A 20,395-nucleotide genomic window follows, 5' to 3' on the forward strand; every position below is an offset into this window, starting at 1 on the left:
GGGGAACTAGTTTAAATTGTACTGAAACTGCAATTGTTCCAGAAATTTACAAAGGCAAAATTTCTGTAATTATTTTGGCTTGCACCCACGTAATATAAAATAACTTTTGCGTTAATGGATTTGTGACACGGTAAGTGAACATGGCGTTATAGTTTAAAGTTTATTATCCAATTGATAGCCTGTCAAGATCCAAATCGCGAAGTAAGAAATTTGTTATTAGTTTGGAAAGCCAAGAACGGAGGTATACAGAATTTGTCATTATTTTTTAAATACATTACAGTTATTAATTAGTAAAAGAACGCAAGAGTTTCTAGTTTTTTTTGAAAGTTTAGTTTAGAAATTTTCAAAAATCTGAAGATGACTTTAGTCATACAAGAATTTGATCAACTGGCAATAAAAAAGTTATTTAATGATATTCAGTTAGGTTATGCACCTTAAAAAATTGTTGAAAATGGTTGATTTTTTATTAGAAGAAAAATAGACGTGCATTAAAAAATTGCCAAACCCATTTTCTTTAACGCTATTTTATTTAATTCATAATATATTTTTAAAAAATCAAAAAGGGAATTTAAGACTTATTAATGAAAAAGGGAAGATAAGATTGAGTAAATGTTATTTAGCTTAAATACAGAATTTAAATTAGCCTTCATTAAGACTAACAGTGTTCTGTATTTTTTAATGAACGGCATAAAAAATTAAAATAAAATAACCTGCTAAAAGTTGAAGATTATGCCTTAAATAGGTAGAAAAATATTTAATCTGAAAAAGGAACTTGTTGAAAAAGAATTAAATAAAAACAGAGATAAACTGTTTGTTAAAATTTTTGGTTTTTTTTTGGGTTTTTCTCAAGAATTTTTTTATTCTAAATCGAGTCATCCTGTGGACATTAACATTTAGAATAAGTGTTGTGTATTACAGTTACGCAGATTGGTAATTTAGTTGCTACTACTCTCGGTTTGTATCGAATTGACAGTTATCTTATATCTAACGAATTCTAGCTGATATTTCGTTATTGCTTAAGGACATTAACAAATGTTAACAATTTTCAGCTTCAAAAGAAATATATATCTAATAGTGAATTATTTATACAGTATCTGGAAAGGTGATCAGGTGACACTAATGTAAAGCCATTGTTTATTAATAACCATTTTAATGGCCGTATATATTTGGAAATGTTAGAAGCCAACATTCAACTCCTAATTATCGAAGAATGTAAAAAACAGTTGGATATTGACATTGTCACTAAGATGGGCTATGTTTAGGCTATTCCTCAACTTCTCAATCATGTCTTTTCAAATCACAGGATTGAATGAATATCTTCAATCAAATAGTTGGAGATATCTCTTGATCTAACACCGCTTCACTTTTTTTTCTAGGGTCTTTTAAAAAGTGAAAAAGAATAATCACCATTTCATTAAAGGAACAAAAAAAATTACACTCAAAGCATTTTTTATTCACTCTCAATAACTAATATTCAAGGACTTTCATTGTCATTTAACTGCAAGTTCTAATTTTATAGCCCTTTGAATTTCACAAATTATACAGGGTGATTTTTACTTATGCGCATAAATTTGGGAAATGATAGCTGATGAGTAATAATGAGTAATAATGAAAAAAAAATGTAGCAAAATATTTTTAGTTTTGGAGATATCCATATTTTTTTAAAATAAAAAACGTGTATTTTTTAACGTGTTTAATTAAAACTAATTTAAAGCAACTGTTCGAAGTTGTAGCCATTATTTTTCAATACAGACTTAAGCTCGTCGAATCCATGAAGACGTACATACATGCACGAGTCAAACCAGGCTGTAGGCGAATTGCGTCACTGGCAGCGTTTATGCGATGTCGTAGCTCTTGCTCAGTATCAACTTCGTTTACATACACCATTGTTTTCATATGACCCCACAAATAAAAGTCTAATGGATTAAGGTCAGGCGAGCGAGGGGGCCACCCAACTGGACCATCACGACCTATCCATCGTCCGGAAAACACACGATCTAAATGTTGTCGCACTGATCAAGAAAAATGTGGTAAAGCACCATCATGAAGAAACCACATGTTCTGCCTTATGTTGAGATTCACATTTTCAAGGAGCACTGGTAAATTGTTGCGCAAAAATTCTAAATATCGAGCACCAGTCAAACGATTTTCTAGAATAAAAGGTCCGATGAGCATCCCATTCAGAATTCCAGCCCACACATTTACAGAAAAACGTTGTTGAAAGTATGTTCTCCGTGTAATATGCGGATTTTCCAAAGCCCAGTAATGAGTGTTATGAAAGTTGAAAATTCCATTGCGCGTAAAATTTGCCTCATCCATATAGTAATGTTCATGGTAAAGTTTGGGCTTAACTGCTGGTGATGTAACAACTCACAAAAGTGTACTCGAAGCGGCAAATCTCTTGGAAGTAGGGCTTGAACCCTCTGCACATGAAACGGGTACAGCAAGCAACTCGTGCCTTAAAATCTGCCAACTTGTAGATTGCGATATTCCAAATCGCGCTGCAATTGTCCTAGTGCTAATTCCAGGTTGTTCTTCGATAACTTTTAAAATATCCTCCTCCAGATGTAGAATGTGCCTAGGTCTAATAGCTCCTCCATCTTGTCCAGGCCGCGGCCGCAAATTGCCGCTTTCTTTACCCCGCTGAATAACACGTAAGAAAGCCCCACGTTTCGGGTGATATCTTCGGGGAGATCTTTGCTGCTGCCACTGCATTCTGATGCGTTTTTCCGTAAACCAAAACCATGTCGACAAGTTCTTCGTTTGTAAAAATGTGCGCCATTACATTTGACGCTTTTATTTTGTTCGTGTGAAAATAACGATCGAAAACGATCACAGCCACCAACAAACTAAGTACTGCTAGAGATTCCAAACAACAAATTCCAAACATTATGACTTGTTTACTATCAGTTATTAATAAACAAAATAAGTTCGTCTGATACACGTTCTGTTGACATTTGTTTAACTTTATTTCGGAAACCAAAAATATTTTACTACATTTCTTTCTCATTATTACTCATTATTGATCTTCATCTACCATTTCCCAAGTTTATGCGCATAGGTAAGGACTTAAGTCGGGTTTAGAAGGAGGCCATTTAACTGTTCGGTTTGTCCAGGATTGTGCACTGATTGTAAGTCATTCTCTATGATACTTGTTCAAACCGAATTAATGCCGTTCTATAGTAAATGGGGTTGAAGTTTCAGAAAAGAAAAAAGGATCTATAATTGAATTTTCGAAAATCATCTTATTACTATTATTATAAATAATAGTTGGTTACTCCAAAGGTCTATCTGCAGTCCTTCTATAGTTAATTATTCTACAGTTAATTATCCAACTCTGGTGAAAATATATCACACTATTATTTAAAATAATTTGCCTCCCTAACTAAATAAATAATAGTCAAAAGGTCATTACAAACTCATCGATTTTTTAGTTTTACCCCTATACTCTATTAAATTTCGATTTATACAGAAATTTTGAAAAATTATTATTTATTAATTATCACATAATAATCGTATCCTTTTAAGTTATGCACATTTATTTACAAACTATCTTAAAAAAATTGTAAAATAAGTTATCCGTGGGAGCAAGAAAATGATCATCAAGTCACGGAATTTATATCGACGTTTCATGTGAAAAGCTAAGATATACGACGTTTTTATTATATGAAATTCTGTTAATTGATCTTTAAGTAAAGAACTCAAAAAAAAATTAAAATAAATTTATATCCTTGGTATAATGAAACTATTAACAATATTTTAACAATGAATTCTAGTTGATAATATTTCTTTTTATATTTACTTTTAAGCGCCTTGAATTTTTTTTGGTGTTAGGATTAAATATTTCCTCTTATTTGTTTTTTTTTTAATTTAAATAAAAACTAATTTCTACTGTATCATAATTTTAATTAAATATTATTATACTTTTAAAATTTAACACAAAATTTAAAATTGTCTATAATAAATTTTTTCAATATAAATTCAAAAAAAATATATTTATCATATCCATTTAGATTATGCTTTTTATAAAACTTACCCTAAAAAATTAGTCAAGGAAGTTAGATGATGGAGGCGGAAAATTATTTATTACAGTCATGGGGAATTATTAAATACAGTTAAGTGCTATTTTTTTATTAATCCACAGTTTCATAACTTTATGTTAATATATAGTTTCTGGTAAGTCACAGTATGTCGCCGTTCTTCAAAACAAAAAAAAAGAGATCATGGGATAGAGTAGTAATTGTCCAAATTTTAATGAGGTATTTCCGTATCAAACCTCTAACTGAAGCAGGTTTCAGTACGTCACTTTACAGGCAAATAGCAATAAACCAAATTCATAGGCTTTTCATATATAGGCTTGAGGCAAATTGATTTTGGGTGCGAAATTTTCATTTTCAAAGGGCAAATTCACTAATCTATATCAATACCGGCTAATAATTCGCTTTTATACCTTATTTAGTTGAAAATTGACGTATATATCATGGCCGGCAAATTACTCGCCGAATTTTCCAACTAATTTTGCATACTGTTTCAGTTTAATTGAGTCGAAAGTGTCGATATTTCGAAGTGGAACACTATATTTCTGGTCAACCTACCTGTAACTCATAGGGTGTTGTTTTGAATGACGTAGCGCTTACAAGTTACAATTTAACTTTTGACATTATTAAATAATGAGTTGCAATTTAATATTCAATTTTAGACTAATTTAAATTGGTATTACCATTTCATTTTAGAAGTTTTAAAGTAATATCTGCTTATGATTTTGACAAATTTAATTAAAACTTATCATATTGTTGATGATATTTATTAAATTTTAATATCTTACAAGTTAGTATGGATAACTATTCACGTATAACCAAAGAAATCTTGATCTTCTCATTATTCAAAAAAAAAAGTGTGTTCTTCCTAGGTACTTAGTACTTCTTGTTCTGGTAGATGATTTAAAACCTTTTTTTAACAGTTTTCTTATATATAATGATAACCTTTCTTATTATTTCTTCGTCCACAGCTCTTGGTCTACTATAAATGCATGACTGTGATAAAATTGGATATTCAAGAGATATTTTCACGTAAGTATTTCTCGTAAAAATATTTAAGGGAATTTAGATCTAAATAACTTGGATTTTTTTTTTCGTTTTTTCTTAATATTAACCAAAAAAATTTAATAAAAAAACGTCCTGCAGTTAATCCTATATAAACAACGTATACATTATTTTCTGCTTGTCCAAACATATTTTTTCTTGTTTCCCGTTCCTTTACGCCGCACGTAATATCCGTAATATGCCAGGGATATAAACGACTGTGGGGTTAAACGCGGATGCTATACTTCCCCGTGGGATAAAAATTTTAAATAATGTATGTAATTTACCCTCATCAAAAAAGAGACAAAAAAACATTTTTTGAATTCAGAATAATTGGATACAAGTTTCAATTAATAAGTTTATCTAAAACCTTTTTTTCCCTATTCAGATCTAATTTGAGTAGCCAAATTTGGCACAAGTCTATAAAAAACCCCAAGTCTAACATCATTTGACTCACCCATGGAAAAAAAACTAATTTTTTACCCTTATCTTATTATGGTCTAAAGTGGTTTTAGCTCAGATAATCTTATAAGGTATTTTTTTTCGATTGGGTTTTCTTATCCTAAATACACCAGTTTCCTTTTTAATAAACGGAAAAAGCGGTTTAATGAAATTGGATTAATTTTTGGGGAACAAGTTATTGAAAGCTTGGGTTAAGAGACGACGGTAATCCGGCAAATGGAAAAGGACAAAAATAAATTGGGGCAACTGTAAATTAAAGAGCACCGTTGGCGGCTTAGTCGTATATCCTTCAAGGGTTTCTTAAAAAATAAAAGAGAGTTTTAATCAGAATTTACATACAAAATATACACTCGCGTATTAAGGAGAGAACGTTCCATATGTAGATTTTAGTAAATCCTTTTTTTTTTCAGAAAGTAATTGCATGGCTTCTAGTATAATCCTAAGAACAATGTATGTACTTAATAATTTGGATTCACTGCAAAATTATGAATAATTCCTTTTCAAATTAAAAATGATTAAGTGTTCAATAGGAAGGTGAAAAAATATACATATTTAACGATTATTTTTAAATAACTGTAAAAATTCCAGTACCTCAAGAATAGTTAATTAAAAGTCTAATTTCTTTGGGCCAATCATATATTATATTATATATTTATATTTAAATACCATTATTTTCTTTAGTGTCAATCCAGGTAAATATGTGTTTGTTATATATTTATTTTAAATTGAAGCATTTAGTTGAATCACATTATTAAAACTTTGAGTCAAATGTCTTACGATACTTACAATATTTTTTTACTTAAATTTTTCAATGAGTTAAACTAACTTCGTAATTTGGTTGCTTCAAAACTACCGGGTTTAATTTGTATAATTAAATATTCTGCAGAAAAAATCTTATATAAAAAATAACACAAATTAATTTAGCTAATACACATCTCTTTATTAAATAAAATATAATAATTGATAATCAGCAGAATTTTACTACCAGTTTTTCCATTTGTGCATTATAAGGATTCGGATTCGCTAGACTCGCTTGATTATTTTAACAAATATTAATTTTAAAACCATATTATATATGACTTAAATATTTTATAAGGTATAATTTGTTAACAATAAGAGACACATCATTATTTAAAATCATATTTTTAACTTGGCCAAATGTTGACGTAATAGATAATATTTTTTTTAAGATTAACTCTACATCAACGTGTCCTATATCCTATAAATTCTATAAATTGGAATATCCGGCGTAGTAGTTCGTTATGGTTCTTCTTTCGAATTTAAGGAGACATAGCACCATTAGTTTTTATAATTAAGGTTGACATATTAAGTGAATTTTTAAGGTAGGCATTAAAAACAAGCTTACTATAGTATTTTTAAAACATTCCATCAATATTTTAGTTTAACCAACTATATATAAATATATATTATTTCTAGGTTTAAATAGGTTTTATATAGTCCTGTAGATAGTTGTTTGTAGTTTCTATTTATCTAAAGCGATTTATCAACTCACCTTTTAAATTTTAAAATACTTTTTCTTGTATTAAAAAATCTTTTGAAATCCTTTATTTCATTAGTAACATATTTGTTCTTATGCTCTTTTTTCACTAGTTGCACGGTTTTTGCATAAAAAATAAAAACCATTGACACATCGCTTAGGTTTGAGTAGATTAATCAAGTATTACTTTCTTTTTCCTAATCATAATTAATTTTATAGCTTCATACATCGATTATCTAATCTTCTTTAGTTTGACGAATATGTGAGAATCAACATATGTGAAGACATACATGGTTTATGAAGACTTCTTTAGGAATACTTGATGTAGGAAACGTCTTTGGAACGCCTTTGAAAATGTGTCTTTTATAAAATAAAAAGAATAAATATTTATTTGCCAACAAAAAAAATTTATAGTATTTTTAGTAAAAATACTATTACTCTATCATTCTAAAAAATACTACTATTAAACTAAAATAGTATTTTTAGTAAAAATATATTATTAATATTAATTTTGATATACATGTCTGTAAAAAATTATTCCAAAAAAGTGGCAATTTCCATTTTTTTTCCTTCCATTCAATTCATGCATAAAAAAACTAATTCTGAAGTTTGAAAAATATCAAAACTACTTTAAATGGTCTGATCAGATGACTCCAATATCCTGAATTTACTTGAGCAATGAATATATCAATCGTGCTCGTGTCTGGATTTTGTTTGTTATTCATGAAAATACCCATTCATCATTCATAACAATTTTTTTTTGTTTTTGCCAATTTTGCCAATTTTGTTTTAATAAAAATCGTACTTCCAATGAATCTCTTAATAACTTTATTATAAAATATTTGAGATCGCGGAATCAATGTCCAGCTCCGCAACCGGTAAATCCAGAAATGACCAGCAGTCATCACACACACCTCTTTCAGCAGTGATAGCATCCTCTATGGAAGCCATTTTATATGTCCAAGGGTCGAAATACTAAGTTCAATGCAATAATTTTCTGAAAAGAAAGGAACCACAATGAAGTTTCAGGTCCGCTACTACTTTTCTTATTATATGGCAACAGTGCAAGCGCGATCAGCTACTAATAGTGACGACTCCACTCGAGTGCTTAACCTGCACATTGTTCCGTTGCTATATATTATTGCCTATAATGTTTGCGAAAAGTTTCCTTAGTAGAACTAAACTGATTTTTTTTAATTGTCCGACCTCAAGATATTCAAGGTAAGACTTAACCATTTTAAGAATAAAGTGAATTATCTATCAAAGGTTTTTTAAATAGGAATTTGCACATTAATGATTGGAAATTGCTGTTAAGGAAATCTGAATATAAAATCCTTCTTCTTCTGAATAAAATATCGTCTTCTTTCTTGGGTGCCATCTTCTATAAGAGGTTTAATATAATTATTTAATATAATTAATTTTTATATATTTTTTCTCCACTCAAAAAATAATAGGAGGAATTTTTTCAAAAAATAACTATAACTTTTCATGGCCTTTCAAAATACATAAACTTCCTTAACTATGAAATATTGATTACTTACCTCTAATAACTGATAAATCAAATAATAATAATAATAATAATAATAAGTTTATTCAACAAAATACAGTGAAACAAAGTTTAAAATTAAAATGCCCGAATAAAAAAATGACCCACAAAAGGTTAACCTTGTCAGGGATTTATGAATACACAGAGTAATAATTTAAACAAAGTAGCTTTTTAAATAAAATCTTAATTTGGTACTATCAAACTTATTACACTAATACCGATAAAAAGTAATTATGCTATTCGACTTTTTACTCCTAAGCTGTGCTAAAATACATTTAAATAACAATTTTCAAGTTGATATCATTATACAATAAACAATTGATGAAGTCTTAGGAGTATAACATCCAAGTTGGTAGTGATATGTGTCAAAATAGGGTTTTGCGTCTAAATCAGAAATAAATAGTTAAAAATTAGGGTTTATTTATACTACCGCTTGCAATTTTGTTAAAATGTATAGATCTACTTATTTTTATAGTCGCATATACTCTCTAGATTGGCTTAGAATCCACTCCTTTAAACAAATGTATAGAATTAATCACAAAAAGAATAACGGGGAGTACTGAATGAATTTTTGGACTCAGATACAAGTAGAAATGCTGTCCTTATAAGGTGTTTATTTTTAGTAAGTAGCCAGTTAGGTGTTTTAGGCGAGTAGTGTACGGGTGTATAATTAATGATAGTATGTATCTTTCTTCTTAAATTGTCTTATAGCTACAGATTGGAAAAATAGCTGCCTTAGGTCCAAGATACCGGTTTCTTTATAGAGAGCGTCAAAATTACACATATTTTTTAATTATTATTTTATTTAATAATACTGGTTTATTCATATATAAATTATAAAAATTTAATACGTTGGCCTCGACAATGCGCTCCTGCTTGCTTCACACCCCAGCCACATTTAGCCCCCACATTAAATTAAGCCCACATTATCCATTGCTGAAAAATTATTCCCTGGCACCATGCCTTTCCAGCCAGAAGCAGCCGAGCAAACCGGCACTTATATTACGGTTTGATAAGACACCCCTAATAACTTACCCCTGGAGGAGCTCTTCTCACGCGACATCCTCAGATAATGCCGAACAATAATCGTATATAGGGTGCAAATTTCAGGAAGGAGTTGGAAGGATATTCGAGGGAGTTTAGTAAATATTTGGTTTACCTAGTAAGTTTATTATACTGAATTATGCCAACGCAGTTGGCGTGAGATCACGTTTACGTATTTAGGAGTAGATTAGGGTGTTTTAGTGTTCCTTGTTTAATTATTACATCGCTTAGAGAAATATAGACATTGAAATAGCAAACAAATATAAAATAAATAAAAAATTATATGCTTTTTGACAAGGGTCTTATATAAAAAAGGATTTATTTCCTTAACAGAGGACCCTTAAACTGTCCCCAATTGAATTTATAGAACTATAAATCTAAATTAAAATCCGGAACGGGTTTGCTTCCTATGCCTCACCACTGAGAGGGAAATCTCATTTTTTATTGCCATCGTTATATTTAGCGATAATCTTGGTTAAGAAATATGTGAGTTGGTTAAGTTTATTAGCCATAAAGTATAACTTGCATAATTTAAATGGATATGATTATCATAATTTTATTAATGCTTATTAACAAAGTTTGTTTATAGAGGTAGGAAGAAAGTTCTGTGAGTGAGATTTGTAAATATTTCTGCTATATAAACGATTTTATTGACACTGAAGGTTTACAATACAATAATAGCTGAATATAGCTGAATAAAATAAGTATCAATTGAAGTTGAAAAGAACAAAAAATGCATCGCCCATGCTTGTTATCAAATAAGTGGCTTCAATTAGACAAGAGAGATGTCCTTCATTCTTGATCCATGGTTTCTATCCTAACCTAATTGCTTATGTTTGAAGCTAACCTAAAAATAATATATAATTATATAATTTGGAAATTTTCTATATAAGAAATTCTCAAAATTGACGTTATATGAACAATTTTATTTATCAACCATTGGAAATTGGTCTAAAGGTAAAAAAATAAGGTTTAATTGAAGTTGGAAAGTTCAAAATCCATCGCCGATGTTTATAACCAAATAATAGGGATGGCTTCACTTAGTCGCCAGGCGTGTCCATTACTTTATTTTTGATCCATAGCTAAAATATTTATTAGCTTTATAATCTGTCTAAAAATTAATGTGTACAAACAATTTTATTATTGGAACGCTAAAAATGTATCTAAAGCTGAGTAAATATGTATCTAAAATTGATTGAAGTTCGTACATTTAAAATTAATCGCCGATGCCTCTCACCCAATAATAAGTGGCTTCACTTAGTCACCAGACGTGTCCTTTATCTCATTCTTGATCCAAGGTGTATATACTACTTAACATTAAAAATGTATCTAAAACTAAATAAAATTAATTGAAGTTGGTACATTCAAAATTCATCGCCGATGCTTGTTGATGAACGGTTATATTACTTAAACATTAAAAAATTTGTCTAAAGTTGAATAAATTCAAGCTTGAATTGAAGTTCAATTTCAAAAAGTTATAGTACGCCAAAAATACTGTTATTTTTGTACATGCGTAATAATCTTTTAAACTGTACACCACCAAAATTTTTTTTGTGTTGAAAAAATAAATTGTACATTCAAAAATCAATAACAACCCTGAAAGCTAAGGAAAATATAACCAACCCTTAGGCCCGGTTGTACAATGGGCGTTCAACAACAGTTCATAAAGATCTCCGGTTCAGCGGAATTAATCCGTTGTACAATGTTGGTTCAAACGATAACCTGCAGTTCATCTTGAACGTCCAATTTGGAGCGTTCAAAGGGAGTTCAAGCAAATTTTTTAGATTAAATTAATATTTAGTACCTATATCATTTCGATATTTTTTATTTATGTAAATACAGCCGCCTTTCAATAATTATTGTGTTTGGTGAGGTGTTAATTTATTAGTTACTAGGTACCCTAGGTTTACTTTATAAACCATAAATATAAAAATGGATCCTATTTGGGAAGATATTACAGATGACGAAAATTTTCTGAAATTAGTAAATAAAATTGTACATCCTAGATCATCAGAGGTGTACAGGGATAGACCGGATCATTTGAACATTTGGGATGATAAAGAATTTAAGGCTAGATTTAGGTTGGAAAAGCAAGCTGTACGATTCATAGTAGATCGAATTTCTGAACAAATTTCATCTGTTGCGGACAAGTATGATGATTTGTTATAAATTAAATTACGCTATTTATAGATTTTAAAAATACTTTTAGATTTTAGATAGAATATCGTCAGCATTTTTGCTTTCAATCTGAATAACAATTAATTCTTAAAATGTTACAATATTTAAGATTGAAAATGATTTAAAACAAGTTAAAAAAAACCTGCAGTAGCATCAACGTCATATTTTGATGTTAGTCCTGTAATTTGGCTCCCTAATATTTCATGGATATCACTCTCGCTTGCAGTTTTTAGAAATGTAACAGTTCTAAGGGGCTCTCCGAGAACACTTTTAAATTCGCGACAAATTTTCTCCAAGGCCTCTGCTTTAATATCATTATTCTTGTGATCCGTTTTCTTACTTTCTATGTTTTCCTTGTATTTCTTTACTAAATTAATAAGAACATTTTCTTCTCTCACAGAAAAATTGCTTGCCCTAATTTTTTTCTCCATGTCAGATAAGCAGACCCAAATGGTTTGGCAAACAGCAAGGTGGCACGAAATAGTTTTAAACAAACAGCACTTCGAAATTTACGGTATTTTTTGTGTTTAAAAAATACTAATAATCGGCAACAGACAAAAAACAAATAAGTAAATAAATAAGTTAATTTTAATGAATAGGTTAGGTTCCTCTTTTCTTTTTCTTCTTTTTTATGTGGGTATTGCAGACTTTAACTAGAACGTAGTTTAACTAAACTTGTACTGGAACAACATACGAACCTCTGAACTACGTTCAAGGAAGAACTGCAGTTTAGTAGAACTTAAGTTGAACCACTGCTTTTGTACAACCGGGCCTTAAAGCGACAGAATAATCATACAGACCATAATATACAGCAATCGACCTCAGAACTATTTCATTCTCGTTCTATTCTAATGCGATAAACAAAGACAAATTAATGCTTAGCGAAGCCGCGATACAGTCCAACCACTCCACGACGTTTTAGTTAAGCTAATGCTTTTTTCTTATCTTTTATCTTCCTTCTATAAATTATTAAAATGAATTATTTTATAGAAGGCATTGGTTAAGCGATGCTGAAAAAAAGAGAGAAGAAAATATTTTAAAACGATTTTAAATTTAAATAGATTATAGCTCTAACCCCTTAATAATTTTAATATATCATTATGCATATGGTTAGAACATTGAATAAAGCATCGAATTTGAATGCCATTCAATGTAATTCAGTTTTCTAACTATATATTATGTAAGACAATTGTATTTTTTTTATTGTAACAAATACTTTCTTTTATTTATATGATATTAGGTAAGTAGTAAGGGTATAGTCACTGCGCCAGTTACCCGACCGGTGGCGGCGCCTGTTTTCGACTAGGGTTTGTGAAGTCTGTCTAAAATAAGAAAGCGAATTGCAGCGGTCTCTCTCTATCATTAAGCCCGTTTTCAATAATCCTTTCTCTTTCTACTCTAAACATCTCAATATTCTAGGGTTAAAAGTCACCTATCAGTGTGAACACAAAAGTCAAGCAGTCAGGTGTAGAACGTAGTAATTTTGTTCAAAAAAATTCGTAGTGAACTGAGCCATGTAAAATAGACGGTAAGCCATAAAATCTTGCTTGTGTAGCATTGTTTTATATTTTAGAACAAAAGTTAGTATTATACTTTTTAAAATATAGTATTAGAGTTGGTTTTTATTTCATTTTGTAAATAAAATCGAGGTGGTCGGGTAACAGGAATCAAAATTCTCTGTTCACCCTTTTCTCGACCAGGTGGTCGAAAATGGGGTATACGACGTTACGTTTTTATTATCTCTTTTTATTTTATTGCTTTTTAGATATGTTTTTCTCATACTAGAAGATTAGTGTTTATAATATGTAAAATACTAAGTCTAGTTTTCGACCAGTTATATAGTTTTGCTTCACTATATTTTCAACGGGTGGTCGAGCATAACCCATTTTTCGACCACCATATTTTTACGAGTTTTTATGTTGTATGTCCGAGATACCGACCTAAATTACCTACAAAATTATTTCAGAGATGCCCCCTACCAAGAGACCTACCACTACCAGTACCGGGAAAACGGGCCAAAAATATCCACAAAAAATAAAAAGAAGAGAAAAAAGGCATTTTTTTCAATATACAGAAGATTCTTCAAAAAGCTCTTACGGAAATTAATTCGGGAAATTTAAGTATAAATAAAGCTAGTCAGCAATTCAATGTGCCTAAGACTACGACTATAGACCGGATGAAAGGTAGATCTACAGGAGAAAGACAAAAAACTGGACCTGAGCCTCTACTTGGTCACCATGTCGAAAATAAAATTAAAGAATGGGTAATAAATATTGCTAAATGCATTTCCTCTTAAGACTGACCTACTGAATACTGTGGAGAAAACAGCTAAAGATTTAGGAAAAGATCATTTATTTAAGGATGGAAAACCCGGGCAGAAGTGGTATCTCAATTTTCTTAAACGCCATCCTGACATTAGTCTTAGGGAAGCTGTGTAAATAAGGCTCGAGCACTAATTACCGAACAATATTTACGAGCATGGTTTCGAGATTTAAATGAATATTTAATATCAAATAACTTAACTGGTATTATGGATGATCCAAGTAGAATTTTTAACGGTGATGAGTCTGGCTTTTCCATATGTCCAAAGTCGCGGAAGGTATTAGCTCCTATGGGGCTATAAAGGGCTATAAAAACTTATATAATATTAAATTAGGGCAAGAAAGAGACAATATCACAATCAATATGGAAGAGTGGCACCTCCATTAGTGGTATTTCCTTACGTAAGAAACCAGAGCCTTAGTAGAAAATATGCCAAATCAGTGGGTTCTAGGAAGGTCAGATACAGGTTGGATGAAGGGCGATTGGACGATTTTAATAAGTGGCTAGATATAAATAAAATTACAAAACCAATAATTTTATTTTTGGATGGGCACAGATCGCATATGACGTTGCCTTTAACTGCATTTTGTGATAACAATGGCATAGTCCTCTACGCTCTCCCCCCAAACTCCACTCACATACTCCAATTCAAATCATTCCATATGAAAACATTTCCATTCAAGCGATATGTTCTGAGATAGAGACACCTACAGACAACATACATATTTCTGAACTTAACAATGAGTTCATAGAAAACGGCAAAGAAAAGGGAACATCAGATTCTATTATAGACATTACTGTATTGAATGATGTTCGTGAGTCTGAAGTGAGTGAAAAGTCTAGTCAATCTATAAAATCCACCGATCAAATCGAAAGTTTACCAAGGGATCTTAATAAAACTGAAAACTGCTAACCATACAGGTAATTAAATCTTTAGAAACTGTATTATCGAGCATGAAATGTGGAAGCAGCCGTGACGTATTGCTTGATAAAACTAACTTAACTCATATTGAAGCAAGTGATAAAGAAGGAAGTGAAGCCCAGGAATATCTTGAACAATCTTTGAAAATGAACAGCCAGCCCACAACACCTGTTAACATTTCTTTTGATAGACACCTTACTTTTCCAGAGACAATCAAGAAGGAAAATCGGAAAGAAAATTCCGAGTGCTATATCGTCAAATGCCTAGAGGATACATTATAGTGAGAAGGATAATGCTAAAAAAAAGAAAGTCGAAGAGGCAAAACTAAAAAAAGAAGAAAAATTAAAAGCGAAAACAGAAAAGGAAAAATTGAATGCAAAAAAAATGGAATACAAGTTAAAAGAAAACACAAAAAACCTAAAAATGAGTGATGATACAATGAAGCTGAACCAGTCGAATGTTCTGCTTGTAATGATGATCTCATTAGCGATGTCGAGGACGATGATGAAAAAAATATTGGATGCGATGAATGTCCCAGATGGTACCATATGAAATGCACAGAATTCTATGAAATGACGTAGTATGAAGCATCAACAAAAGACTATATTTGTTTTATTTGTTCCTAAATACCCAAGTTCGTTATTAATTTTATTTCTCTGTTTTAATACTTTTAAGTGAGTAAATTTTATTTTTTAAATATTATTTGTTTTGTGTAGGTACTCTTACAGAATTATTTTTTATTTGTTATACCTATGTATATATAATTATATTTTATTTTATTCTCATTGAGAAGATATGATAAGGTTTATTTGAAAAGGATAAAGATTTTCGCCCATGCTGGTCGAAATCAGGAATACTTCAGGACACTGATGGTCGAAAACAGGTAAAAAGTGACGTTTTCATTTATTTCGATTAAATAAAATTTCCAGTAAATAAATCGAAACCAATATATTAACTTATTATTAAATGAGAATCCAAAGTATTCTATTTAAAAAGATTCATTAGAAAAGAAAAAAAAATGTGCAAATGATAGCTTCTCAAAATTGAAAAATCCGTTAAATAGTCGAAAACCGGCGCAGGCACTTACTTATGTATCTTTGGTCACGGTAAATGGTAAAAACATTTATTTTTTGAAGTCCTTGGGTAAAAGTTAAATAACAGTATCTTATAAGCAATGAAAAATGTAGGGAAGACCGAGGATACATGGGACAAATTTGATTAAATGATCTCTAACTTTTTTCGAAGAAATCTCTATCCATAAGGTTTTATTAATGTAATAAACAAACTTTTGTCATAATATATTACTACATAGCATTATCTAAATAAATTTAAAAATATTTTTAAACCGGGATCAAAAATTTTTGGTCATTTGTCCAATGTATCCCCTGCTCTGGAGTAATAATGGACATGATATGGGGATATTTTGGACATTCATTTACTAATAAAGACAAAAAGTCTTAGAGTAAATATTTATTTAGGAAGCAACAAATTTTCAACTTTTATTTAAGTTAAACTAAATTCTGTCAAATCTGCGTTGAAATAAATCGAATCTTTGAAACGAGGACGCCTGTCTTTAATACCTTTTGGAAGCACAGCTATTACTTCTCCGAATGTTACAAAAGAAGATTCTTCTTCTGTAATTTTAAAGCGATTTGATGGAATCATTCTTTTAAAAAATCGAACCTGAAATCCGTCGAAAAGTTTTCGTTCTACCCGAGCAACATAATTTCTTCCAGAAAATGGTGTTTTTTCCGGAACTTTGACAACAATGAAACCGCCTTTTTCTACATCGTGGGTATCCTGAACTGTCTCTTCTTCTTCCTCCCACTCTGAGGAGGAATCTTTTGTTAGTTCTTCATTTATATCTTCATCACTAGAGTCACTTTCTACTAGAACTTTTCTCTTAATCTCCTTAACCTTTTTTGGAGGAGGCTTCTTTCTTGCCAATAATTCTTCTTTTTCTGGAGTGTCAGTAACTATCATACATTTTACTCGTTTTCTTCCTTTTCTCATAGGTTTTCGGGGTTCCGCCTTTGGATAAGGACTTATTTTGTCTGGTGTAATAAAGTTAGATATATTTAAAGGACTTTTAGCAGTCCCAGTAACGCTAGTGCTAGGAATTGAGGTTTCATCGGCAGCGCGATTTCCGTCAGTAGCTGGAATTAGGTTTTCATCTAGGTTTTCTGTTTCGGCGAAAATACAGCTTCCATCAGATTGATTGGTAATGACATCTGGAGCAGATCGATCTGAAACTGACGAACACAAAAACTCGTGTTCTTGAAATATGTCCCGATCAAAAGGAAAAATTCCACTTTTACGAAAGAATTCCAGACTTTATATTTTCTGGTGTAGCAGCACGATCCCAGGCCTTTGAGCATAGCTCCGCAAGTGAGTAAATAGAAAGAGTTTCATTTGGATGAGTCATCATCCAAGAATTGGCAGCTTCGGAAAAATATCTCTTGAAAGGTCCAAAAACAGATCGGTCAAGAGGTTGTAATTTATTTGATGTATGCGGAGGTAAGGTCAAAACTTCAATACCATTTTCTTTGCAAAATGTTATGCCATCATCAATTAAATGGGATTCATGGTTATCCAATATCAGTAACACGGGGTTATTTTTACTACATCTGATATTTCGTTGGAAAAACTGAAGAACTTTAATAAAATTATCTGTTGTCATCCAGCCAGATTTATTCACAAGACCCATAGATCCTTGCATAGCTCCAGACATCATGCCGTGCTCGTCAAAACGTATTCTGGGAAAAATCCATACTGGTGGTAATGCATTTCCATTTGCACAAATTATTCCAACTTGGGTTACTAGCTCACCGCGTTCTCTAGATGTTACTTGCCCTATTTGCTTTTCTCCCTTTTTTCCTACAATTTTTTCAACAGGCGGTACTGTAGTAACCCCTGTTTCGTCTAAATTAAAAATTTGGCTTGCCTCATAGTTATGCCGGCTGTAAACAGTTTTGAGCTTGCCAAAGAATTCCCCAACAACTGTTTTGTTAAACGCCGTCATACGAGCAAGAGATGTTGCTTCCGGTTTTCGAATTGAGAGTTCTGGATTTCTCCTCAAAAAAACCGGCAAACCACTCCTCGCCAGCCATTGCTTGTGTTGCCCAAGAATCCGGGATTAAAAGCTTATTTCGAGACGCAAACTGAAATGCTAGTTGTTTAGTTTTTTTTGGAGTTAATCCATAGATGAACATTTGAGTAAATACTTGTTCCATTTCTGGAGAAAAAATTTGACGATGTTTAAAATTTGGTTTTAAAGATATATTTTCTATCCCCTGTTCTCTAGCCCTTTTCACATAAATAGCTAAACGAGACTTAGTAACATTATACCTCTCCGAAACTTTTCGCAAGCTACCAATATTATTTAGGACATCCTCTACAGCTCTTCTTAGATCTCCTTCAGGGAATTCCCTGTCGGTTTTCTTTTTATACTCTCTCACCATCTGAAATAAAAAAATAAATAAAAACATTCTGGGGATACAATGGACAATAGGGGATACAATGGACATCCGTCCATTGTATCCCCCATTGACCCTATAGTAAAATTATTCTTTTTCCTAGAAAACTAAACAAGCAATTTCAATTATTTGTTTCTTATAACCATATTCTATAATGAACATCACCACTAAAATAATTAGATATTAAAAAGTGTTGCATAGAAAATAATAAATGGTTACATTACATACCGTAAAAGTTACAAACAGACTGGCTGAAACAGGAAAATATCGATAAAAATAACCACACTCAATGCTTGCTACCTTGCGAACACAGAACACAAATATATAGAGAAGTGGTGGTTGCATACAAACTGAAAGAAATTCTTCTGACAAATCAGCTAGCGGCCTCTCGCTTGGCAGCGGACACTGTTGTAACTAACTTGACAGTTCGACGTGTCTAATTGGACCAATCGAAATGGTAGAAAGGCGTGGCCAAATTAAGGCGGGAAATCATATTTTATTTAATCTGACAATCATCATTTAATCGTAATATCTAAAGCAAACGCCTAATCAAAAAGATTACTCATAGAGAAAAGAGCCTCTTTGTTTAGGTGTTAGCATCAGATATTGAACTGAACAAAAATAAAACTTCAGCTTTATTTTACATATCTATAAATAGGTTAATTTACTGCAATAATCTACGAAAGTGTACTAACAATAGTGTACGACATATCACCAATTGGACAAATGGAAATAAAACAATGTTTTTTTTTGCTTTAATACATTTATTATTTAATTTTCCTGGAAAAAAAATTACTTAAAATGATATACATAACATTCAATAATTCATTATAACAGACATATAAATTAAAATTAATCTAAAAATGTTTAAAATTATTTTGTTAGCACTGAAGTACCCTAATACAGATTAGAAAAGGTTGTCAACATTTTTGTGCTATTTTCTCATAATACATCTAAAGGCATTCCCATTAGGTTAATAATATCCTCATTTCATTAACACATAGAAGTCAATAGAGGATGAATTATTCTTATTTAATATGTACTTGTATCTGTTTCCTAAAGAAAAATTAAACAAATTTTAAAATTATTTAAATTATAATCTAAATATAAATTTTTAATATTAATTAAAAATTCTATAACAGAGTATTATCGAAAGAAACAATATATCCATCGACAAAACAAAATAAACTCTTTCAAAATGAAAACACCTTTTTAGTATAACCATATATCACTTACATAGAATATATTTGTTGGTCTCTTATAATACTAACAACATATCTTGGAACTATAATATTACTAAAAACTTAATTCAAGGATAGATGTTTACATAAAATAAAAAGAAACTCTTAAAAAAACAAGTTGTAAGAAAAACATTAATTCTGATCCATTCCGGGTGCTCAGGTCTCTTAGCCGCTATACCTATGTCTTGTCTCAGTGAACTCAGGAAGTGGTATGATACAAGTAGGAAATAAAATAAAAAAATACACAGTGCAAACCTTATAAATCAATTTACTAAATGATTCATGTGAAAAAAAAGACAAAATAAATGTTTAAATAAATATGTATTGTAATGTAAAGCCAGCGGTATCAGCATTATTAAATTTGTGGAGAACTGATCAGAAGAAATTCTATAGCTCAAAGTCTAAATAATATTTACATTGCATATCCCTCTCCATGTTTTTCTTGTAATATGAACTGAAGGAAAATAAAAAAATCTTTTATTACTGTTTCTCAGAAACATTTAAAATGTACATACTCTTACATCAAGGTCAGGAAAATTTCAATCAATTTTTAATTGTTGAATAGAAAATGAGAGGCCAGACCTTTTGTAATATGTATTTATAATAATCAAGTTAAAAATTAAAT

Source organism: Anthonomus grandis, chromosome 3 (genome assembly GCF_022605725.1).
Source record: "Anthonomus grandis grandis chromosome 3, icAntGran1.3, whole genome shotgun sequence".
Classification (NCBI taxonomy): Eukaryota; Metazoa; Arthropoda; class Insecta; order Coleoptera; family Curculionidae; genus Anthonomus; species Anthonomus grandis.